General features: G+C 36.3%; 1 protein-coding gene across 3 annotated transcripts in view; it reads right to left on the reverse strand.

Moving 5' to 3' along the window:
- Positions 1–25,335, reverse strand: part of FNBP1L (formin binding protein 1 like) — a 57,652-nt gene that overhangs the window by 31,038 nt on the left and 1,279 nt on the right. The gene's annotated exons all lie outside the window — the stretch shown is intronic.

Genomic DNA, 25,335 nt, shown 5'->3' on the forward strand with positions numbered 1-25,335 from the left:
CTCGATGAAGCAAAAAAGCTTCCTTTTTCAAGTGGAACACAAACAGCAAATCTTCCAGACTGCTACAAAGGAAATCAAACTAATGCACTGAGATACAAGTGATGTCTTCAATGGGAAAAAAAAAAATCAGGCAATGCTGTACAGACAAGAAAATAGACCAAATAGTTCCAATAAAATTTAGGTCTGTAATTTCAAAATAAATGTATCAGTGTAGTAATTTGGCTAGCTCCTTTATAAGAAATATGAAAACTGCATTAACTAGAGATCAGAAAAATGTTATTAAAAAAAGAATCACATCCTACAATATCTGTCTATCTACGCCTTGATAATGAAGCATGTTCTCAACAATATTTCCAAGCAAATATATATTGTTGTTTGTCTAGTGACTGCCCACACCCCTTGCCAGCTGAGCAGAAAATTTTTGTAACTTTATTACAACTGCAGCTGACTATTATTAAAGTGATTAATGTCAGCTAATGGATGGTGGCCCTATGTAGAAACTGCCCACTCAAAAGAGGAATGTAGTCCAAAGCCTCTCCATTACAAACAAACAAATCTGACACTTGACAAGAAGTTTGTAGTAGGTCAAAACAGACTATTCCAAAACAAATGTCACCTACCTAAATTTTACTTCCAGATTATTTACTGGAACCACACATCAATGTTAAAAACACTCCAGGTTTGCAGCTCTAAACTTATCATGTGTTTGCAGATACCAGGAAGCTTTACAAAAATAGTAGCTGAAGCATCAAAGCCAAGAGTGAACCTGACTCAAAGCTGCACGCAAGACAAAACAGACTCTCCTGGGTTAAACTCGAGATTCACTTTCCTCCTCTTACTGACACTTGTTTTTTCTCCAAACAAGCCTTAAGAACCAATAAAAAGAAAAATATGGGAGATCTCTTCAGAGGGATGAGCAGGCTACAGCATAAATACTGGACGTTTAGTCTTCCCAAAGCTACCAGTCCAGACACTGGACTAGTGTGGGAGTTTCAAAAAAAAAAAGCAACAAGATTGAGATTTTTACAGGGTTAATGTTCCCAGCTTTCATGACCTTCAGAAAGCAATTCTACTTGCATTTAAAGCTAGGATTGTGGTATTATTCTGTAAAAAAAATCCTGTTTCACTAATTTATTCCTTTACAGTATGTAAACTAGCTATCAGCATTAACATTGAATTGCTTTCAAATTAGTCTCCCATTTCACTGACCTCCAGACAATACAGCTGAAAGTTTTAAGAATCACATTAAACATTGAAGTACATTGACTTACAATTTCAGAAACCTATCTCAATTAATTACATCTGCAATATCTACTTAATAAAACATTTTATTTGAAATGAGGATGCATGGCATTAATTATTCTGCCATCATTTTATTCTCTATTGACTCAACTGTTCATCACTACTTCCATACTTTTATCTGACCACAATTTTAGTCCACAGTTACCCAAGTGATCTTATTTGCACTTTTGAAAAAATGGCTCAAGATGAGGTTTTTTCCCAATTTTATTTCTCCAGGCTGCACAGCCAGTCTAAACTTCAAAGTCAGTGAGTGGGAGAATAAAAACTCAATTTTGCTGTCTTTTGCTCTCTAAATTCTTAACCCTTATGCAGGTTGGTATAAGGAAATATGTACTATGCCAATGTTCAGAGCATGGAAAAGCAGCAACCAGGTCTTGGTTCAGGGGAAAAAAAAATCAAATCACTTGGCATCAAAAAAGCCCCAGTACATTTGTAGCCATCAATATTGTATTTTATTATCACCTTAAAAAAGCCATGACTTACTTAATCGCAAAACTGTAAGTCCACAGAAAGCCAAGTGAGAAAATGTGGGTGATAACTTAATACCAATCTTAGCAGTTCTTGTTTACTCAGTTTGTGAATTTGTGCCCATTACACCCAACTCTATTCAAGAAGTTAAATATTTTAAGTTACAAAACATTATTGACTATTTAACATATTGAGATTTTATAAAATGCTTATGAAATAGCTGAATTATGAAACATTATGCAGCTTGGTTTTTTTTTTTTTTAGATACTGATCAAGGCCTTCAAATGATTCACTGTTTTACTTGGAGGTATCTCCAAGTAAATTATTTCAAAAAACGAAAGAAAACAAAACTAATATCTTGCCGTGTTTGTACAAAGAACTACCTGATGTGCTACATTAAAAGTTATGGGAACCATAATCATCCATGAGTATATTAATGAGAAGTTACCAGTATAATACACTATACTTTCCCTATTTGTCTTCAGGACAAGTTAATTAGAAAATTGTATTTTAATTAGAGCATGTCACACTAATCTACTTCTGACAATACATTTCAGTTTCTCTTTGTGGATACCTCTTCACTGTGTGTTTTGGGTTTCTACTTTTGTCTCTATCTTTATGCATTCCTGCTTCCTTTTCTATCTTAGGATAATAGCTCTTTTATTTTACTGTCTGAACTGATTATCATTCCTCTATATTCCTGCCTGTTTGTTTTCCTAATTATCAATTTGGTCTGGTCTGTCTTTCTTCCTTGCAACTGCAATGTGCTTCGTCTAACCAGGCAGACAAAAGCTGCTTCCAGCTAAACAGTACTTTATCTTTTCAAAACACCCTGTTAGCTTCACGTCTAAAAACTAACAAAGAGCTGCTTCTATATCAAGAACAAAAAAGAAAGTGTCTTGCTTTTCTGCCTTCTACGAGTTCTGGATTGTAGCTCCAGACTAATCTGCACATTGTACCACATTCCTCTCTGAAAACAATCTAGGTATTACAGTTGAGAGAGGAAAAAATGTGCTGTGAGCAAACTTAAAGGCTAAGTATTTTATAGACTAAAAGATTAATATCAATTAGAAGGTTCAGGGCAGCAACATCAAAAGCCACAGTGACATTGGAAATAAAGCAGAGGCACTCAGACCAAGATGAGAAAAAAAGTTACACGTTCATACGCATAACCAGTACTTCACATTTTAATTTCATATTAAAAGAGAACTTCACTATAGATTGTACAGCATATGCACAGAATACTATGAAGAAAATCTGCTAGTCTTTTTGAGTCATGAAAAGAGGAGTAATTTCTAAAAAGAATTTCTGAAAACAGCTTGTAGGTTGACATTTGGGACATGGAGCTACTTTGCTTGCAAAAATTAAGACTCTGGTATTAACAGTACACTATGTTGTAGCTTGAAAATATTTAAGAGAAGCTCTGCTAGAAATGCACACGTTTTCCTAATATGCAAAAGGAAAACAACAGGAATTTAAAAATCACTTTTAGCTGGACAAAAGACTAATTTGCTCTGATGAATAAAGAATTAATAAATTCATAGTATAAAAACAGTATGAAAAATCTATTTGCCTGTTAAGCTTTAGCATTTATTTTTTAAAAGCAGTATCACTGTCAACTTTTTAAAATTAAAGTCAGTTTCTTTTATTAGAGAAACATTTGCATGATAAAGTGAGCAAAAAGCTCAAAAAAGTACTGAACCACTGGAGATCTGGCCATGCTGTAAGATAATGCATACAGCAAATCAGCATTCTAAAGCAGCGCTAAAAATGGAGAGCTGCAATTGAGGAAGAGAAAGACAAAGACTGTTCTTCTTCATAAAGATGTCCTCAGACCAGCAGCAAAGGAACTGCTTTGGAAACTCTAAATCAAAGTCAGGTCTGGCAGGAGGGGATGTCTTGTTTGACACCTAACAACTTCACAGGTGTGACACATTTAGTTTCCAGGAAAGAGCAGGAATCTGCCACAGACAGAACATGTGTGGAAACATTTTAGACTGCTTTTGAAATGAGCAGCCATAATTACCAAAGAATCAAGTTCTGCTTCTAGAGATTAACAGATCAGCTGAAAAACATTAGAGATTACAGCTGTGCACCCTAGTTCACCCATGGCACTGAATGGATCAGAGTTGGACTAATCATTAGACTTTACCAGCAATAGTTTCCTACCAGCAGAGCAAAGTGATTGAAAAAGTTCACAACTGGGACAAGGAACACCAAGGTTAAGGCAAGAGAGGAAAGGAACACGTTGCCACAGAGGGTATCTCAACAACCACTCCTATTTGCCCTGTTAATGAATAATCCCCAGAATTCTTTGGATTCTTAACAGATGGTCACACTCATAAGAACTAGAACAGTATATCTGCCTCACTGCACCATGATGCAAAATGAAGTAAGGAAAATATCATTTCTGTGCAGTACCTACAGGTGTGCTCTCTTCTTCACTCAGATGACCCCACTCTGTAGTCCCACAGCCTGCCACACTCTGCAGGGAGGGCTATTCCCTAAACACACCACATCCTCCTCCCCAGGAAGTTCTACCAACACAGTGTGTAGTAGCCAGAACACATTTCCAGGCCTCCTTCCTCTCTGCTACCCATCATAGCCTCTTTACATTGCACTTGTCAATGAACAGACTCTCCACTGTGGGTGTGTATCTGCTATAACATCTTTACCTACAAGCCAGGAATGAGGTAAGTACTGTGTCCCAAGCAGTCAGAAGGGATTCCCTTACCACCACCACTTGAGAAAAATACAAACACACACACACATTCAAATGAAGTAAGTATCACTAGAATACAAGCATACATAAAATATAGGTCAGGAAATCCTACTTGGTAAACTCGATCAGAACCCACTCACTTAGCTTTCAATCATCCCCTTAATTTCATTCAACTTTTAATTGGGAAGACTTTTTCTAAAAGAAACTTAGCCAGATTTTTTTCACATATGTTCTTAATAGAGATGGTTAGAATACTTGAGTTTTATCTGCAGTTGAACCAAAGCTTAATTCTGAAACACGTTCTATTTTAAGCTTAATTCCCACACTAACTTAAAACAGACCATTTTCAAACATCTCTATCCAAGACAATAGCAGATCACAAACTATGTATTTTCGAACATTATTGAATTAAAATAGTTGCCATCTTAACACAGGGGCAGTATTACACTTGCCCTGTATATACAAAGGATACAATTATGTCCATTCCCCTAAATACCAAGAAATCTTATTTTCAACATAGCCAAGCCAGAAAACAGGCACTTCCTGAGTCTTCTGGGAATGGCTGAAGGTTGTTAATAAACAGACTGAGGCATAAGTACATTTTAGTCCTAGTTATGTCACTTGAAATAGGAGACAGGAAGACTATGTTTAACCCTAAATGAAGTAAGTGCGATATCATGCATCACAGTAAAAAAATGCTACTACTGTTTGTACAATGCTTAGAGATGCTGTTGCTCATTATAAGAAATATCTGGAGAAAATCCCATCTTTCCAGTAACACTAGAAGAGCAGATTATAAAGCAGTGAGGCTATAAATCATCGAAGCAGCAAAATACTGAATTTGCTGTATGACCAACAGCCATGTGAGGACTCATGTGAAGCAGAAGTTCTGTGCAAAACCAGCACATTTAAAGTGCTAAACTGCATGATTTAAACATTTAAACATTTAAACTGCATGATTAATAGTAGCCTACAGAAAATCTGCAAGAACAAATTATTTGCTTTGGAAAACACTGATGCAAGACTTTTATTTTTGAAAAATTGTGTAAACAATAATTTAGTTCTTCAGTTACAAAATATTATTACATGGCTTGACACTCTACGTACAAGGTGAATGTTTTAGTGTATGGCTAAAGAACCCTTGATGAAACTACTGAAACCCTTCAAAACTTTTAAATGCCTCTCCACCAACTACAGATACTTCCACAATATTACTAAAAATGCATCCACGGGAGACTGACTGAGCAAGCAGCTCTGACACTCCCCAGTTCTTGCACATGTGACTTCATCTGTTTTTGCATTCTGCAGGATCTGTTTTTTCAAAACTTGTACAAACAAGAAAGGGATCTCACCTACTGACAACTTCTTCAGTGAAGGGTTAAATTCCTGCTCTGGCCAGTCTGGCATAGCATCTAACAAGCACAGTCTGCACTGGATTTTTCCTCTCCATACATTAAGGGAGTGAACAGTGCACTCAAGACAAGAAGGGAGTAATCTCGATGTTACAAAGCGAGGCAATAGGGGAAAGACGGAAGGCTTGCACACGGAATATTACAGAACACCAAGATGCCCTACATCACAAATTTAGAAAACAAGATCCACCAGCTCTGCATGTGCACACACAACTCTGTACAAGTTGTATTACAACATGTGCAGCTGCAAAACCATGAGACCCAGCTTACACTGCACTATTTAGTGAGTTTTACTGAACTGATATGTGACATTCAAAGTAACTTAGTTTGCATATTACTTGGAGGCTATTCTATAGACTTTGCTACAGTTTAAAACTATAACAGGGTCACAGCTCTGAACTCATCAAAAAGCCAAGATGCCTGATACAAATTTAAAACAAGGAACTACTTTCTGCCAGATGGGGGAAATGAAAAAAAAGGGAGAATGGCAACTTCCCTCTCGTCCAAATATAACTTCCCTGTATTTATCTGCTCAGCTATTAAGTAGACTGTAGGCTACCATTTTCAACTGACTTAAAAGTTATAAACTGTTTAACAAATTTGATGGAGAAATCCCAGGCAGACAAGTCAATTTAGTGTGTTTCACACTTAAAAGATGCATTTTTAGGCTTTGTCTCAATAGAATAGTCAGAAAGAACAGAACCTATCTGGTATGGGTTGAATCATATTGTTTATGATTCTGACAATTAGGGCAAATATAGTGTAAAAACATCTATACAGAATCCAGGCACTGAGTATCACCAATAGAACTTCATTTTAACACAGATAGCAAGGTATATTCCTTATAACTTTCCTCATATATATTTAATTAAGGTGCACATAGAATCTTAAACTCTTGTCAACGGTTCCCAAAAAAACACATTTTATGGTACTATTTCTACACAGCAACTCATAAAATAAAACTTAAGTACAAGACTATAACAAACATATCCTGCTCTTAAGTTAATTTCTCACAATAGTTGTAATTACAATACCCAGTAAACCTACAAAAACTTGGTACAGGAATAATATATAGTGGTTCTTCTTGTAACATGAATCTTTTAGCTCCAAGCACAGAGACCCAGACAAAACCTCCTCATTCAGCATAGCTCTGATAAACTGTCTCAACTACTCTCTCCTCCTACATGCAGAAGCTATAGTGAATGCAGCTGGAATATGAGAAGGTATTTCCTAGTGTTATTATCAGCTGCCATCAGACAGACTTTAGACAAAGGCATAAAACTTACATTTGTTGCTACTGGTATTCAAAAGATACAATTATAACTTCATAGCTCACAAACAAATATTTGCTCTTCTAAACCACTCAGTAAGATACCTATACACAGGTATTTTGATCAGCCCTTCAATTTTATTGAATTAAACCATTAGCCTTTTATGGTGTAGAACAGGCTGCAAATACTAACAGAGTTAATCACCATGGACTGTTCCGAGCACACTCCCCACTAAAAGGGAGCAGATACTGTTCAGTACTTCAGAAAACCAGAGATCACAGGACAAGTTATGTAAAAAGTTACAGGACTGGAAGGCTGGTAACTGATTTGCCATATGTGTTTGTTTTGTCAACCCAATGAGCAAGAGGATTTTTCTCTAACAAGTCCTACCAAAAAGTGAACTTCCCTTTCCAGTGTCACCTGTGAATACACTTCAGTGTTCAAGAGAAGGACTATAGTAGCCACATCTTTTTCCCTTCACAGATATCTTGCTAACAACAGTAAATACTTTTCAAGCTTGATTATAAAACCAGATCCATACACTTAAGAAGAAATTAACATGGTAGTAAATTAGAGCCTTCCTCTATTCTTTGGAACATTATTTCAGACACAGATAAATATCCTGACAAAACAAACCAAACACACACACACACAAACCCCAGAAACAACAAAACAACACCCAAATCCAGAAACCCAAAACAAAATGAAAACCACCACCACCCCCCATGTCCTTTATTTGCAATGGAATCTACTGTACTCATTGTTTTTGAAGCAAAATAAAGAATTTAAACCAAAACCAGATGTTATTACTGGCACCTTCAAAACAGTGGAATTTTTCAAGATTTTGCGATTCAGATAACATTAAAATGTAAGGCAATTGTGCTGTGTATCAGTTTCTCTCAGAGTTTTTAAGATATGAGCCCAGAAATACACAGTAAAGTCCTATATTTCACCACAGACTTCAAAATCATAACCTGTATTGTAAGAATAACATTATTCATAAAACCTTTATTTCTAGTAGAAATGTACTTCCTCTGATAAATCAAATAGTACAAAAACACATACTTTTTCTCTTGGTTAACAAGGTATTTTTCCTTAAATTACAAAGAAAACAAGAGTGATGTAATTGAACCATAAGCATATGCACTTCCATTAAAAAAGTTACAATTTCAAAAAGGTAGAACAACCCTATTACAGCATATTTGAACACTGAAGTTGCATATACAAAAGCTGAATACAAGCTTCAGTGTTCTGAAAAGAAAACCCACACTTTTGAACCGTCATAGCTAGGTTCCTCATTCTTTCCAAAACGTGTACCAAGTCCAAACTTTTAACAGTTCATTTTTCATACTGTTTCTGTAATCCAGCATATTAAAAAGACAGTGGAGTCCATAAATACATTCTGCACCATTTCAGGAGCTCCATACTGAAAGCAAGTAAATTTATAGCATAATCAGTGTCCATAAAGCAATTCAGTACTCACATTCAGGACAGAAATAAACGTGAACGACAGGGTCACACTGGCAATAGCGACACCAGACCACATCAATTTCTTGTTTGAGAGCCAATTTCTTTTTGAGAGTCAAATGAATAGTTAACATAGAAATTAAAAGGTACTTCAGCAGAAGCAGTTATTTCCTTCCTGACCAAACTGATAAAAACATAAGCGTACTCACACTAAAATCCAGTGGAGATCTGAACTGTATAGATGAACAAGCACCAAATCTCAGCACTTTATCTGTGACTAGACCTCGAGGTTCAAAACTGGGCCCGGGATGTTCAGCTTATTTATAAATGAGCTGCAAGAAGGGGCCGATGCCTCCTCAGCACATTCGCTGACCACACGAAGCTGGGAGCAGGGGCCAACACCCAGGGGCTGTGCAGCCCTTCAGAAGGGCCTCCACAGGCTGGAAGGGGCAGGGAAGAACCACCTGAACTTTACCAAGGCAAGTGCAGGCTCCTGCTCTGGGAGGAACAATCCCAGGCACCAGCACAGGCCGGGGGCTGACCTGCTGGAGAGCAGCTCTGAAGAGAAGGACCTGGGGGTCCTGGTGGACAACAAGCTGTCCATGAGCCAGCAGGGCCAAGGACAATGCTAGGAGAAGCACTGTGAGAGGGTCAAGGGAGGTGATCCTGCCCCTCTGCGCAGACCCCGTGAGGCACATCTGAGGTGCTGTGCCCAGTTCTGGGCTCCTCAGCACAAGACAGACAGGGAGCTCCTCAGCGGGTCTGGCAGAGGACAAGAGGGACGATGAAGGGACCGGAGCATCTCGCCAAGAGCCACCGAGGGAGCTGGGGCTGCTCAGCGAGAGGTGACAGAGAGGGCACCTCAGCAGTGCCTGCAAGTGTGTGAGGAGAAGTGTCCCAGGAGGATCCAGGCTCTGCTGGGCGCTGCCAAGCAACAGGACAAGAGACAACGGACAGAAACTGATGCACAGAAGTTCCACCTGAACACGAGGAAGAAGTTCTTTACTCTGAGGGTGACAGCACTGCAACAGACTACCCAGAGGGTGTGGAGTCTCTCTCACTGGAGATATTCCAGAACTGTCGTGATGCAATCCTCTGCAGTGTGCTCTGGGATGACCTTGCCTGAGCAGGGAGCTTGGACCACTGTTAACCTTCCAACCTTACCCATTCCATGATTCTGTGACTGAAACAGAAGCATCTTTGCCAGTTTCTCCCTCTCATAATTTCTCAAGCTTTTTTATACTTCTAATTTTTTTCAACTCTTGTTCATCCACTACTTCCCTTTTAATTCCTTCTTTAAGCCTCTTTTGCACTGCTTACCCTTCTGATGTAACTTCACTCTTTACTCTAAAAGCAGATACTGAGAACATTCCTCCTGGCTTAATAAAGAAATACTGTGGGAATCCAACTTAACAGCAGCATTTTAAACACTGGGTTAATTCTATACTCTATGCAAAGCATCTTGTTCCACTGATCACAGCCACAGAAAAACTACTACTGTAGTAAATAATTACTAGGTTTCCCTCCTAGTGAGTTTTCAGTATTACCAAATCAGAAATAATAAAAACAGTAAAAAGTGCTCAGTGATATACTGCAGATGTAGTTCAAAATTCAACTGCAGCAAATACTGCAGATCAGAACAGTAATTTACTACAAATTCACTATGTAGAATCATAGAATGGCTTGGGTTGGAGAAGACTTTAAAGATCACATTGTTCCAAACCCCCTGCCCTAGGCAGGGATACCTCCCACTAGACCAGGTCACTCAGAGCCTCACCCAGCCTGGCCTTGAATGCCTCCAGAATTTTGTACTTTTACTTTCCTTTTAAAACAGTTCTACCCAAAGAACCTTGTGAAACTTAACACTCCTTATTATACATTGATCTGGAAGTAGAAGAAAGTGACAGTCTTTTTGTCACCTAAAGTTATAACCCTTCCTGTACTTTATGTCATTGCCACACAACATTCAATATGTCCTTTATGGTAAACTTAATTATTTGTGATTTCATTCTTCAACATGAAGTGCTACTCATGTTTTTACTAAGCACTCGTTTCACTAGCAAAATATTAACCAATAAGGGATAAATCTCTATAAATAATCAATGGTCTAGGAACTGTCAAAGAAACACAAAAGAAACTCCGACAAACAGCCTCAATTATTGAATAAAATACGACATAATGAGAAAACCAAAACCCATATCTTTCATACTGCATAAAACTGTAACATCTTTTATTACATTGACTATAAAACTGAAACCATCTAATTGAACATGGGAGTTTCAACTTTGTTTTTTAACGTTACTGGCTTGATTAAAAAAACACTGAAAATTGATGTTTCATATCTGGGGAACCTTAACATTTCATATCTTAGCAAAAACATTTTAAACTCAGTGATTAAATCAAGCCAAAGTGTAATCAAGAAAACATCATGATTTTGTGGTAGAAAAAATTAAATCAAGTGCCTTTTCCCCAAGTGTCTCTTTTTTTAGCTTTTATGCCATTACATATCATTGTGTAAAACCATGCATATCTTTTAGAAAGAAAATTAATAAACATTCTGAATTCAGTGCATCTTCAGCAGATTTGGAAAATTAAAGAAACTCACCAGTCAACTTTTTTTTTTTTTTTTCTGAAGAGAATTATTTGGAAAGGAAACTATTTGATATTATTGTTCCCATCAGCCTCAGAGAAATACTACATGTTTAAAACATTCAAAAGATCATTTATCAAAATATATTTGACTAAATTTTGAGCATTCTTATGGTATCACATACCATATCACAAAAAAAGTCACAAGGATTAATTTCCCAGACGCCCTAAAATTCTTTATAAGAATATGCAAAATTACTACAATTTTTATCGGAGCAGAATGCACAATTTGCATTTAAAAAATCACAAGGTTAATTGTGAAAACAGTATTTGTTTTAGTATCATAAAAAAGCTTAAACAAAATACTTAACCAATAAACTGAAATATATGAAGTATTTTACATCAAGTTTAAGTATATCCACTACCCAATTACAAAGCACATTAGTAAACTGAAACAAAGGCAGCAAAAGTAGATAAAGTAAAAGTTGAGAATATATTAACTTCTCAGCAGTACCCTGAAACAGCACTTTAGCAATTACATTCTCAATGAATATAACCCTGATGTTAATGTCATGGAACATGGGTTAATTATTGGTATTTCTTAAATTGCAAAAAGAAAGCCTAAAGTTAATATATTTCTTTTCAGTTCCCAAAGTTCTACTGGACTTGGTTTTACTCTAATTGTTAAAAATTCAGTTTTCAAACTAGTTTTTATATATATAAGCATGAATCAACTGACATGAGATGTGCCCTGCACTAGTGGCATTAGTCCATCAGGCTGGCACACATCTGGCATTAGTCCATTAGGCTGGAAAAACTCACTTGCTATCAACCTGCTGCAATTAGAGTACATTCCTGATAATAAAATTAAAGTTTCTTGTTTTTTCTGGTTACATACATACATACAAACAATCAAAAACTTTTATGCCTCTCAAGAATACATAGTAGCACAAAATAAATACTTCAATTTCCAGCATGCCACAAACCAGTTCATTCATAGAAATAAATGTACCAACTAGTTACTTCATGGAGACAATCAACAATAACACGAGAGCAATTTAGAAATAATTTAATGCTCTCTAAACTGTTGTGGTTCTCAGCACCCACCTTAAATGGTTGTCACCAACATCAGCGTAATTTGTTTTACTTCCATGTTAAAATCATGCTGAGATAACATGTACTAATATCTTAACAACAGTACTTATAACTAAGCCATGTATCTGACTGACACAGAATTTTGTTGCTCAAGATCACTGCAAACATTTAAACATTTCTCATCACGGATTCCAAACTCAATAATCAACTAAAATGCAAATTAAAATATTTTTCACCCATGCTGAAAAATAGCTTTCCCCACTTCAACAAAGAACTGTAGAGACTACCTAATACACTTATCCCAACATCTGCACAGTCATCTCTGATTTCTGAATCTGTGTATATTGGAAACAATTCTTCTAATTTTTACAACTCTAATGTATAAACTAGTAATAGATTTTTGCAATAAGCAGGTGTAATAGGTAAAGAACTCTAACAGAAACAATTAGATTCCCAGAAAATATAGCATAAAACTGAGTAGCAGTTAAACTGGACCACAACATCAATAAATGCACAGCTAGTAGGCAAATACTGACAGGAAATTAGACACATAAAATTGTGAAGAAAATATTGAATAAAGGTGTTTTTCCAAGATGTAACTTAGGATTCCTAATATTACTGTAGGGCAACAGCAGTTTACATTACACACCAAATGTAATTCAAATAAACCACTTGCACCTGAAACAGTAAACAGTTTCCAGCCAGATGAATCTAATTGGATAAGAAATACGACATTTTGTGTCATCTGGTATTAAATACAGCTTTACTAGAAATGTCTTTTAATATACTGTCCTTAAAGTCAAAAGATAGTGCTTAAATGTACAGCTTATGAGATTATCTAAAACATATTTACCGTTGTTTCCACTCAAGAAAGTTAAAGCAATGACAGCTACTGAAAAGGGTTCCTCATATGGAAATATTGATTATGAAAGCCTTCTGAAATACTAACATGAAAGCTTTCAGCAACACCTCTACAGGTGCTACAGATGTTTTATACCATGTTATAGAGATGACAAACACAGATCAAAGCCCAGAAGAATAGTGCACACATCAGAAAGCATGCTGTACCCCAGAAGATGGCCTTACAAATAACTTTGTCTAACTTGCACATCTTCATTGTTAACTTGTCATCCTCTTTATCCATGTCTTTTCCTCATAAAATAGAAGTTAATACTAAGCAGAATACAGAAACTAATGCTGCTGAAGCAACTGAATGAATTGTAACATCAAAGGAAAGATGATGAATAAATATTATGTAAGATAGTCTAAAACTAAAAATGGAGCAAGTAAATTGTTAAGAACTTCTAGCAAATTAAGATCAGAAGAAACTTCTCAGAACAAAGATAAGCAGAATTTGATGGTAAAAAAAAAAAGCCATTCAAGATGTTAGGGTGCCATTTCCTGCTATAAACTTACTATTGGATTAGCTGTAGTGGCAGAGACTATCAAAAGATAAGGGATCCAACCACAAGCAAAGCCTCAAACCCCTTTACTACAGCAGGAATGCACAGATTTTTAGTTATATTTTTCAAGTGCTTTTATCAGCTTTTTGCAAAATACAATAATATTTTAAAAATATTTCTTGCAATGAGGTTAAGCTACATACTGTGCCACTTAGAGATAATTTAAATCAACTGAAAATAAATGAAAAATCTGCAAAGGGCTCTTGAAGAAATGCTTTAAAATTCACCACCTTCCTTAAAAAACAAAAACCCCTTTACAACCATATGAAACATTGTTTTACATTGATTAAGAAAGGACAGGAAGAACATTATGAAAAGCAATTTCAATAGTATGAAAAGCTATGCTGTCTTCGTAAGAGAGTCAGTATTAACAGTCCTGAAAGGTTAACAGGCAACATCCAAACAATTGTTAGATTAACTAGGGAGATAGGGGAGCATGATCCTCTTCCCACAAATGAACACAAGTCAGCAAAAAAAGAAAAAAAAAAAAAATCAAACCTCTTTTCCAATGACATAATGAAGAAAAGCAGTCAGGAAAGCCACAAGTTTCAGGTTTGACTTACAGTCTGATTATGCCTGCATTATTAGAAGTTGAAATGCTAAGTACAAAGTACTACAAATAGTCTATCAAGATCATAAGAAACATTTACATATAAGGTCTTAAAATTCACATTTTCCAGTATAAATAAACTAACAGCAGTATTTCCACTTAATGGGTGCATAAAGGTCTGTAGAAGCTCTCCTTTCAGAATTAAAACTCAAGGTTTTAACTTGAGTTTGGAACACTGATATTCCATGGTGCCTCATTATTGTAAAAAGCATGAATCCTGGCCATTCAGCACAACCACTTTAAAGACAATTACATGTTTTCTCAAAAATTGTAAGGGATTTTATACAAATGATGTCAAAATGTATTCATTACACAGCCCACAATTACAGCCTTGAAGTATAAAGCAGACAGAACATGGAAAAACATTTCATCTAAGAATCACTACGCTTAAATACCACTGGCATCTCATCTTTAAGAGTATTTTAACTCTTTTAAGAAAATTATTTCAGTTCGACTATTGAGATTTCGGCGAAACTGAACGACAACCCCACAGAACCAAAGTAAGTGGATGTCACTGGGGCTAAGGCACCCAAGCAGGAAGAGCAGGTAGCACATTCTGCCTAACACCACGTTTTAATGTACAGAGCCAATCCCTGGTTTTACAGAACTCCAGTTCCAATCCACTAAATGGATGCTTCTTCCAGTAAAAACTTCTTGTTGCACTCAACTACTCCTACCTCACTGCTTCTCTCTCAGAATGCAGAACATAAAGCTGGAACTTGGAGAAATCCACTCAGATCTCTCAAGTGCTAGGCTAGCACAGGAGGAACTGTAACACTGCTTCTGGAAAGATGGTAATTATTCTCCTTAGCACCAATACCAAAGTGAACACGTCTCTTAAAAAGCCATTTGGAAAGAAGTTACCCTTGTTATTAAAGAGAGGTCTTAATATTAACAGGGTCTCAAACTTGGGGAGATAAGTTAAAATATCTGGTTTATGTGATTGCAAAATGTCAGCAGAAATAACACAATCTTTACAAAACAAAGAAGCAATCAAGATAAACCAAAACAAATAACCCACAACTCTGTCTCCTCAATCTAAACCTAAACACTTAATCAGATCACCACACCTCTTGCTGCAGGAGTAAATATTTGAGTATCATGCAGAGCCAGGATACTTCACAAAACTGCACAGCTTGCCTGACATGGTGACATTTCTAGTTAAGTTTCATGGAACTGTACAGTCTACATTCCCCTCACATTACTACAATGTAGAAAAATCTCAAACATTTGGATTTTCCTGATAAGTTACTATTTATTTTTGAGAAATTAATTTTTCCTCTTTAAACATGCTATCTTCTTAGACACGAAACCTAACCAGATATTCCACTCTGGTTTTTACCATTTTATTACAACATGCTGGAGAACTTTTCAAGACAAGTTCATCCTTTTCTTGCCCTCCTCCGAATAAATTTGTAACACCTTGACCATATTGTACAAACACTGAATGCCATCATCTGTTGTTTACCCAATTTCCCAGATAATAAAAACCACAGTTACTGAGATAAAGTTTTTAATTAAATAAATTATAAATACTCTGAAAATAAAATTTTCACCATTCATAAATCCAAGTACATATTCTTGTTCTTCTAACTCACAGTTCATAGCAGTCAAAACTCATAAGGCTGAAAAAAGATCCATTAAAGAAAATAACATCAGTAATTGTTGCTGATTTAAATAATGTTGTGTGTCAACTACAAGCTACAGGCAGAGCTAGTTTGCAAATATTCCCTTTCTCAAAAACCAAACAAGGCTTTGAAAATGTCCTGGTAATACAGTATTTAGTCTCACACACGTTAATGAGTTTCACAGATCCTGTGAGATCTATGCTCATAAAATGAACAAGTATTGGTAAAATTAAATATGTAAATGAGTACCTGCATTATTAGGGTGCAAATAAAGTAGGTATTAGGGGCATGAGAGAATTCACATTTGACTCTACAGAACAAAATTGTTTTATCAGTCATCCTTAGTGGACCTTCAAACAGTTTTCCATTTACTAATCACAAATTTGAAGTCGTTCTCAGGGAAAAAATTAAGATAAAACATTTCATTTAAAAGCATATAATGCACATCATACCTTTGCAGCTATTGCACTTTACTGGTTTATGCCTTTTACACTAAAGTCTCAAACTATAACCTTTCTTTCACCTGATTATTTGACTTCATTCCCAAATCTCAAATCTATGTCCATCCTAAAACTTGTTAACAACTTCTCTTTTTTTTTTTTTTTTTTTTTTTTTTTTAAATCAGTCTCTTTCTAGCCATTCCAGATCTGCCGTCTTTAGGCATTCCCTACCCATCTCATTTCTCAACCACACCACATCCTGTTCTCTGGCACTGAGAGATTATCCTTTTGCCCACGTGTTTTTCACCCAGCACTATTTGGGTGCATTATCTCTATCACAGCACACATTAGCTTCTTAACCTCACTTTCAAGGGCACTGCTGGCTGATTCTCGCTAATTACCTCATCATACCAAAGGATTATTGTTTGCTTCGCTTGAGACACCAACACTCCCTTGTACTTTTCAACAAGTATTTCCTGAATTCTCTTAGGTTGTTTGGGTGCTCATCCCTTGCAAATATGACAAAGGTCCGCCCCACTGCCACCCTTTGCTTGCAAGGCTCACCCAAAGAAACAGCTACGAGGCTGCAGTTGAGATCACTGCCCACTGTGCTGAACAATATTGGGGTTTGCACAACTCTCATTTGGCACCACCACTACAGGACCCAGCCCCTGCTGGAACTCGCAGTTAACTGGATTGAGGATGCTATTTACACTGAGTTTGTGTAGAATGCTGCACAACACAAGGACGCTATGTGACTAATGGTAGTAGGTCTTATGTAAATACAAACATAAAATACACTCCCATGATTGATTTCAAATATCAAATACCCATAATATTCCTGTAATTGTGATGGGCATCACATAAATATAGGAAAAATTGCAGGACAATTCGATACCATAACAGATAACTGAAGAACACTTTATCCATTTACTGAAAGGATTAAAAATGTTGGATATTATAAATATTATAATTTCCTCTTCCTGCATTGGAGCACAGGTGTTGTCTGGGGTTCACACACACCAATTATTTTCCCACTCACTGCCACAAGAAAACCCCATGCCATCTAAACCAAATGTTTGTTTGAAGATATTATTAGAAAAGTAAAACATTATTGACCTCCTCTGAGAGAAATGAGGCATCTGGGGTACAAAGTGTACAAGAAGCATACCCATGTAGTAAACACCCTCCAATGACTCTACCGACCAGAATATACAAAGTGAGGTTTTCACACCCACTCGAATTGGGCATCCATCATGAGAAAGAATCCAGCAGTCAAATGCTCTCTTTACAAAGGATTTACAATGCAGATGGAGTTCCAAGAGGCACGCCCATCTTCACCACCTGCACTCACATTTGGTTACCTCAAGTATGCCAAAAGTTAAGGCTGCCTCTCAACTCTCCAGTGCAATTGCTGTCATATTTCAGAAGTTCTTTAGAACTTAAATAACTCCAAACTCAAATCTAGTGGATGTAATTACATTGTACAATGCTGCAAAAGTATTTTTTACTTAATATGGAACTACAAAAAAGCACGTTGTACTATTTCTCGTGTACCAGCCAGGGAGAAGCGATTCGCACAGTACTTGCCTCTGGATCAAACATTTGTGAGGAACCAAATCACAGAAACTGTACCAGCTACTACATAGTAAATTAACTCTACCCCCTCCAAAACCAGAATAAAAGTGCATGGATTACTTTCAACATTTTAAAACGCCATATTACCATGCCCTTACACATAAAGAATGTTAAAGTATTCTACAAATATTGCTACGATATTAATTTGATTAAAACAAACTAAGTATATTCCAATTCTACAACCCAACTAACAGGGACAAAAAGTAAGTTTATTTGCCCAAGATGACACGAGAGTTCCACATTAAAGCCCAAGAAAGATTTAGGTCTTGCAATATTAGCTTTTTAGCTCACAGTAAGACTGCATTTCTCCTTCAAAAGATGTAAACAGTAATAAAACTACAGGGGAATGCACAAAGCACAATGCCAGAAAACAGTTTTTCTGTTCATTGCAACTGACAAAGCAGAAGTAGAGTTCTGAATTAAAAAAAAAAAAAAAAAAAATCAGTGAAAAGGTATTCATAAATCTTACATGCAACTATTTCAGATTTCCACACTGTAGAAATTTTCAGAAAATTCAGTGCACCTAAAATTCAGCCCTTTCCTGTTCTAGGACAAAATGTAATACTGTAATAGTCACCTAGCACAAAATGTAATACTCCTTCCACTCTCCTCTTAGACTAGAACTTGTAGCTGAAAAAATCCCCAGCAACGCAGAAACTTATTGCAGATAATTCTATAAACAAAGTCAGTGCAGAGGGTCTGCATTTTAATGAAAACCAGAAGGCTTTTATTAGTATAATACTTTTTTTTTCCTTCTTTTCCCATCCAGCTGAAGCACTGACATACATCTGAAGACAAACCTCTGAATTTTCTGCCAAGAGAGCACTGGGACTGGGGTACGTAAACTCACTAGGGGCAAAATGAAACAATCTGACAGGAATTTCAGCTTTCACTGAACAGTTTGTTCACTATTACAAGGAAAAAGCTGAACATATCTGGACTTCAGGGAATTCTTTTCTCTACCAAAAAGAATTCAAGTTCTTTATAAAGTATGCATGTGTTGCACGAACAATGAAAATTTAATCTGAATTGTGTTAAGTAACTTCCCCTCCACACAAAAATAAAACACCCAATATTACTCAATTCCTAGGTTTACCAAGAACACTAAAAAGTGCTCTGCAAATGTAAGGACTGAAGTATTTAAAAATACTATATTAATAAATGAGGGTCTCACCCAGATCAATCCAGTTTAAGAACTAATTTAAATACAACACTAATTAACTTTTAGATATCAGACTTATTTCATTACATCTACAGCATCAGTAACTACACAAGCAATAACAACAAACCTTCTGTCTTCCTTCATTTACCTGCAAACCAATCATGCCTGCTGGGGCAACCCTCAGCCATGAGCACAATGCCAACAAACTTTTATCTTCCCGTGCTTTTTTCATCCCAAATTCTGAGGGATTTGTGATTCCAGAGATCATTACTTTGACAGATACATGCTTTAAAGAAATCCTCAGCTTGGCTGAGATAAAGATCCTGCAATCCCCAACAACCTGTTTACTATTCTCACTCAGGAAATCAAATGAGAGCTGCAGCATTTAAAATCTTGATACAGGCAACTCTTAGATTTTGTACTATCAACAAGGATACTACATACATCTTTTACAAGACAGCAATACTTTTCCAGTGTTCAGAATTTCCAGATTAGTAAAGTCCCATGTATGTTTGTACAAGCTTCACTGAAAAGCATATACACTTCCAAGTACATAAACAAGTGGGGCTATAAATAAAAACACATGCCTTTTTAATAGATATCAGATGATAAAGCTTTCAAAACTCAAAAAAACCCACTTTCTAAACAGACAGTCAAAGATACATGTATGCATTCTTCAATTATGCTCAACATCAAACCCAAACTGATTGAGTCTCATGACAACGACACACCCCTTCCTGGAAAAACCAGTAAAAAGGTCAGATGTTTATGAACCAGACAATTGCTGGAAAAATATGGATAAACATTTCCAACTAAAACTCAGTACAATTGTTTTCACACCAATGCCAAAAGTAACTACACTTTCAATAACCAAGTATTTGATCCTTACATAACTTTCTAGTTGGAAATCTCAGGTCTTCCGAAGGATGAGGTAAGCCACACAACACTGCTTGTGAAAGACAGGAACCTGACAGCGATCAGGCATTTTATCCAGCATGTCACCCAAGACAGGGGAAATGTGTAACCATGCCATGCATCTGGAAAACACTGTAATCTTATACTTCAGCCACAAGACACATTCCTTGCACACATTTGCAGACCACAGCAGCAAGAGTACCCATTGAAGAGAGAATCTCTACTGTTTGTAATCTTTGGGTTATGCTAATGGAGAAATCTGGGGACAAAAAAAAAAAAAAAAAAAAAATCCACATTCCATCTCTCAAACATCCCCCTGTTTCTTTAACAGAATATATGTCAGCACACTGGAAAGTAAATTTACAAAATATTAAGATTCAAAATCATATAAGAACTTCCATATGGGATATGGCTTGATATTTAGAATTATTTACAGTGGGTTTTTTTATTTGCATTAACAATGCTAGTAACTACATAACCATACCCACATTAACAGTCAAGAAAGGTTTCTCAGTTTCAAGAGAAAAACCTCTTTTTGCTTGGGAAAAAAATTCTATTTAGCTAAAATTAAATTTTCTAATGTAGTGAACAAAAATGCAATAAATTACTACAACAGAAGTATGCTATATAATAGCTACTTTCTGAAGCTAACTCTTTCATATTTACATTCTGGATGTTTTTCATCTATAATTACACTTGACAACTTTTAAGATTAGACAACATCACCACATGATTTATTTTCTACAAAAAAAACCACTAAGATTTTACAGCAAGAAGGAAACAATGTCTGAAAGCAGGACTGAAAGCATAAGAAAATTTTTAACAGCTTTTGAAAAATTACTGATGCAACCAAGTTATTCAATATTTTTAAAAACAGAACTTGGGTTTATGCACAGAATGAATTTTGTTCAAGGAAAGATTAAAAAGAGCACATCACCAAATATCCTTTGATCTTTCTTTGGTCCAACATAAGTAATTTCTAAAATACTACTCTACAGTGCCAGTGGTTTCTTAATTATAAAAGATGGTGTGCTTCTGGCCCCAAGGAGCTCACAACAATAGTATCATTAAGTCTTCTATAGCCATTTCTTTTTAATCATGAAATCGCAGCACAAAAAGCCCTCAGCAAAATTTCTGTTTTAAATATTTATCAAGAGGTGAGAAACAGATGGCTAGACTGGTTCTACAGACTGAAAATGTTCTGACATGGTATTCAAACTCTTTTTCTGCCAACTGCTATTAAGGAGTTCACAGGGGTTGGAACAACAGAACGTGCATCTGAAGTTAAAAAACATCTTTCCTGGTTGTTTCTTCTTTTAAAGAGACAGCACAAACTCTTTAATTAATTTCCAAAGAAGCCACTTCAGAGTGCCAATCACACTGTCTCCTCTCATTACACCAAGAACTTCATTATCAGCTACACTCCAGTCTCCAAAGCTTAGTAAGCATTTAGCATCAAAGCAAATACACTACATATTCGATTTAACAGCACAATAACCAGATACATTTTTAAAATATTCTATGTTAATACTATTCGTACACTTTACGCCCACCACGAAAAGAACTCTGGGTGTACAGAAACACACACTGAACAGATGCTCATGCTGAGAAGATTCTTAAACATACCATAATCTATCATTTTTATTTCCAAATATTTAAAGTTACTAAACCCAACCCCAATTTTAGTCCCATCTATCTATTCTTGCCTTGGATGTCGCAGCACAGTGTGACAGAAGTCAAGGCACTATATAAAGCAAAAATACAAATCTAACCACAACTTCAATGTGTTGAACTCCTACTGTTCATGAGGCGAACATAAGTGTGCAGTATTTGAAAAAAGCATGACACACTCCAAAAAGTTAATTCTGAAAAGTATCTGTATCTAAATAAACAGCAGCAATTTTCCACTACAAATGAAGGGCAGCAATGCTACTTTGCGATTATGTGCCACCTTTCTTCAGATGATTACTGCTTTACAAATGTTATCTATGAAGAAATTATATATCAAAGATAGGAAAATTTGGCAGCCAATAATAAAATGTATTTCAACTGAATTAGACAAGACTTGCCAGTGCTCTCTGCTCTGTTCTAACCCTTAAGAGAATATTATGCAAAGCAGTTCACCAAAGTATCTTGGGTCCTGTCTGGTCATACCATAAGGAACATGCTACAGAGTGATCACAAAGGTACACACACCGATGAGAATAAAACTATTTGTTGAATAAGACTTTCAAAGCATAATCAAAAATTTTTATTGTAGTAAGAAAGCAGAAAAAGAGAGCGTATTTCCCACAGTACAGAAAATGTTGTGGAATGAAACAGTTCTAATCACAGGATGGCTTACATGATTTGACATTTATTTTGTTATTATTACTTTACATTATTTCACTCAGAGCTATCAAAAGAAACACAACAAGGAGCATGTTTTTTGGCCAAGACACACTGAAAAGCACCAAATGCTTTAGTCTAATCAAGACATACACATTTTGTACAATGCACTCTCACTTCAGAGAATGGTGGTGTACTTGTTAAAAAAGAAAAAAACTTTCTTGAAAAACAGCTACCTAATTTAAAGAATTATAAAATACTGGCCAATCAAAGAAAAACTTTCCTTTTCCAGTCCCCGATATAACCATTTTATTAGCATATGTATCATTTCAATAACAGAATTGCTATATTTAATAATTATCACATAAATATCAGACATGAGTTGCTTTCCTTTTCCCCTAAGTTTTCTTCTGGCTCCTTATTTGTCTCCATATTCATTTGTCCTCATTTTTTTACTGTATCCAAAATAGTATACAGTATAAAACTACAGAACAATTTAAAAATACCTCAGAAATGCAAATCAGCATAAAATATCAAAAAACAGCATGAAGAGATACAACTTAAGAAGGCAGGGTTAAGGAGATATTAAAAAAGTCTGATACAGAATCATCAAATTTGCTTCAATGAATTAGTGAAACATATATACGTAAGTGCAAATGTTCTCAAAAATTATGATCTAGATACCAGACTTAACCCTGAAAAATTCCATTTTATGAGCTGAAAGCACTAATGAAGGAGAGCTTTAGGCCCTATGTCCAGAAAACCTGAGCAGAAGAGTTCTCTGCAGCTGGGGACCGAACACCTTGTGCCCTGCTGCCATCAGCAAACACAGAGCAGCTCAGGCTGCCTCCTGAAGCTCCACTGCTGCTCGTAACAGGGAATGATGGAGGAATTGCTACAGCAGAACACAAATATGTCTAAGAGTTTAATTTTCTATTGTTCAGAGCCCTGTCTTTGAAGACCCACAATACTGGTTTTCCTTGTGTTTTTAAACTAGATTTAAGATAATTCTTAATGAATTTGATTTTGTGCCAGATCTCCAAAAAAGTAATCTTTACTTGCCCAGCACAATTAAAGTTTAGTACTTTTTACAGTAAGTGAAGCACTGAATATTCTTCTAAGAAACCAGTTTGATTCATAACATAGTACATTTTTTAAAGTATGGTTGGATTCAATTAAAAAAATGTAAAAGTTACCACCCTGTGATGTAAAAACTTGTACTGTCAAAGTCTAGTTACATAGTTACAAACAGACCATTTTATGCAGGACGATACCTCAGTGTAGAGCTGCAGGTCATCTCCAGATATCAAGCAAAAAATGTATTTAATTTTGCTACAATAAAAGTATTGCAGTAAAACATTTAGCTTAAAATTCTGGCATTTCTTCCAACTAATGAGTAAAAATTAGTGACTTAGGAGAAAAGAAATACAGTAGGTCAAAATAAACTGCAGCTAGTTTCACAACACTGTGAGTTAAATGCCAATCATTAAAAGGAAGTCTGAGGTCAAAATCCATCTTTTTTAGTATGTTTCTTAAACACAGGACAAAGACAAGCACTTTCATACAGAACTGAACACAAGACAGAGTATAAAACTTTCAAGTGTCATTTACACGATGAACAAAAAAAAAACCAAACCCAAATACAATTAAGAGGCTACGAAAATTAGCTGATATGAGTAAGCTAAACTCTGTTTTCTAAAGCAATACATACCTGAGTGCTTACAGTCAGTGCTCACCCAAATGCCAACCCCACTCTCCTTAAGTGACACTCACCCCTCACCTGAAATTCATACAGGCATGAGCTGCACACACACTCTTGTGTGGCCAATATAAATCACAGCTTTTACTCCTCACTGCCAATATCACAACAGTTTTAGATTTCAAGCCTGCTGCAGCAGTGTCATCAGTACTTAAAAAGTGTATTTTTTCTGAATTCTCATCGTGCCTACAAATCCTAGCAAAGTACAAGGTACTATGCAAAACACTAAAGTAACCCCTAAATACCTTTAAATCAGGCTTCTGGGCGTAGCACACGTGATGCTATTACATCTTCATTTTGCATAATCAGACACAACTTAATTCAGGTGGCTTCAGGAGCTCCGCGGGCACTCCCAGTCCCCGCGCCCCACCCAGGCACTCCGCCCGCAGCTGCCCCGACTCCTCGGGCAACCACTTGTCTCGGTGTGGAGCAGATCTTTGCTCCTCTAGAGACTAATAGCCCTGATAGCCCTGCACTACAAAATACTGATAAAGGTATTTAATTCAACACCAAAAAAAAAAAAAAAAAAAAAAAAAAAAAAAAAAAAAAAAAAAAAAAAAAAAAAAAAAGAAGAAATGAACAACATATAATGCTAGGTCCAGATTAAGTTCCTGGACCAGACTTCAAGCTGCAACGTTTAGCTTTCTGTCATTTTTTTTTTCTTAGCACAAAAGTCTTTGTTTCAGTGTCTTTAAAAGCAAGTAAATGCAGGGCAGGCGGCATTTAAAGCGGGGATGTTAAACACTCCTTGGTACTATTCTTTTTTATGCCTAAGCATTCCCACGATCAGCGTTAGCTCCAGCAGCAGGGAACCTGACAGAGGAGATACAAGACGCCACCAGTGCGAGCAGACACCGCCGTGCTTCGCTCCGGCACTCCCCCGGGAGAAGCCCCTTCTCTGCCGTCCTCGGCACGGCCACAGAGCCTTCGGAGGGAAGAGGGGAGCTTTAAGAAAAGACCTAACGCGAGACGGAAACTGCCTGTCTCGTTGCTGCCAATTATTCGTATTTAAAACAAACACAATGCAGTGTTAGCCAACATTCTGCGGTACTTTTAGAAACAAAGC

The sequence above is a fragment of the Vidua macroura genome, chromosome 9, assembly GCF_024509145.1.
Source record: "Vidua macroura isolate BioBank_ID:100142 chromosome 9, ASM2450914v1, whole genome shotgun sequence".
Classification (NCBI taxonomy): Eukaryota; Metazoa; Chordata; class Aves; order Passeriformes; family Viduidae; genus Vidua; species Vidua macroura.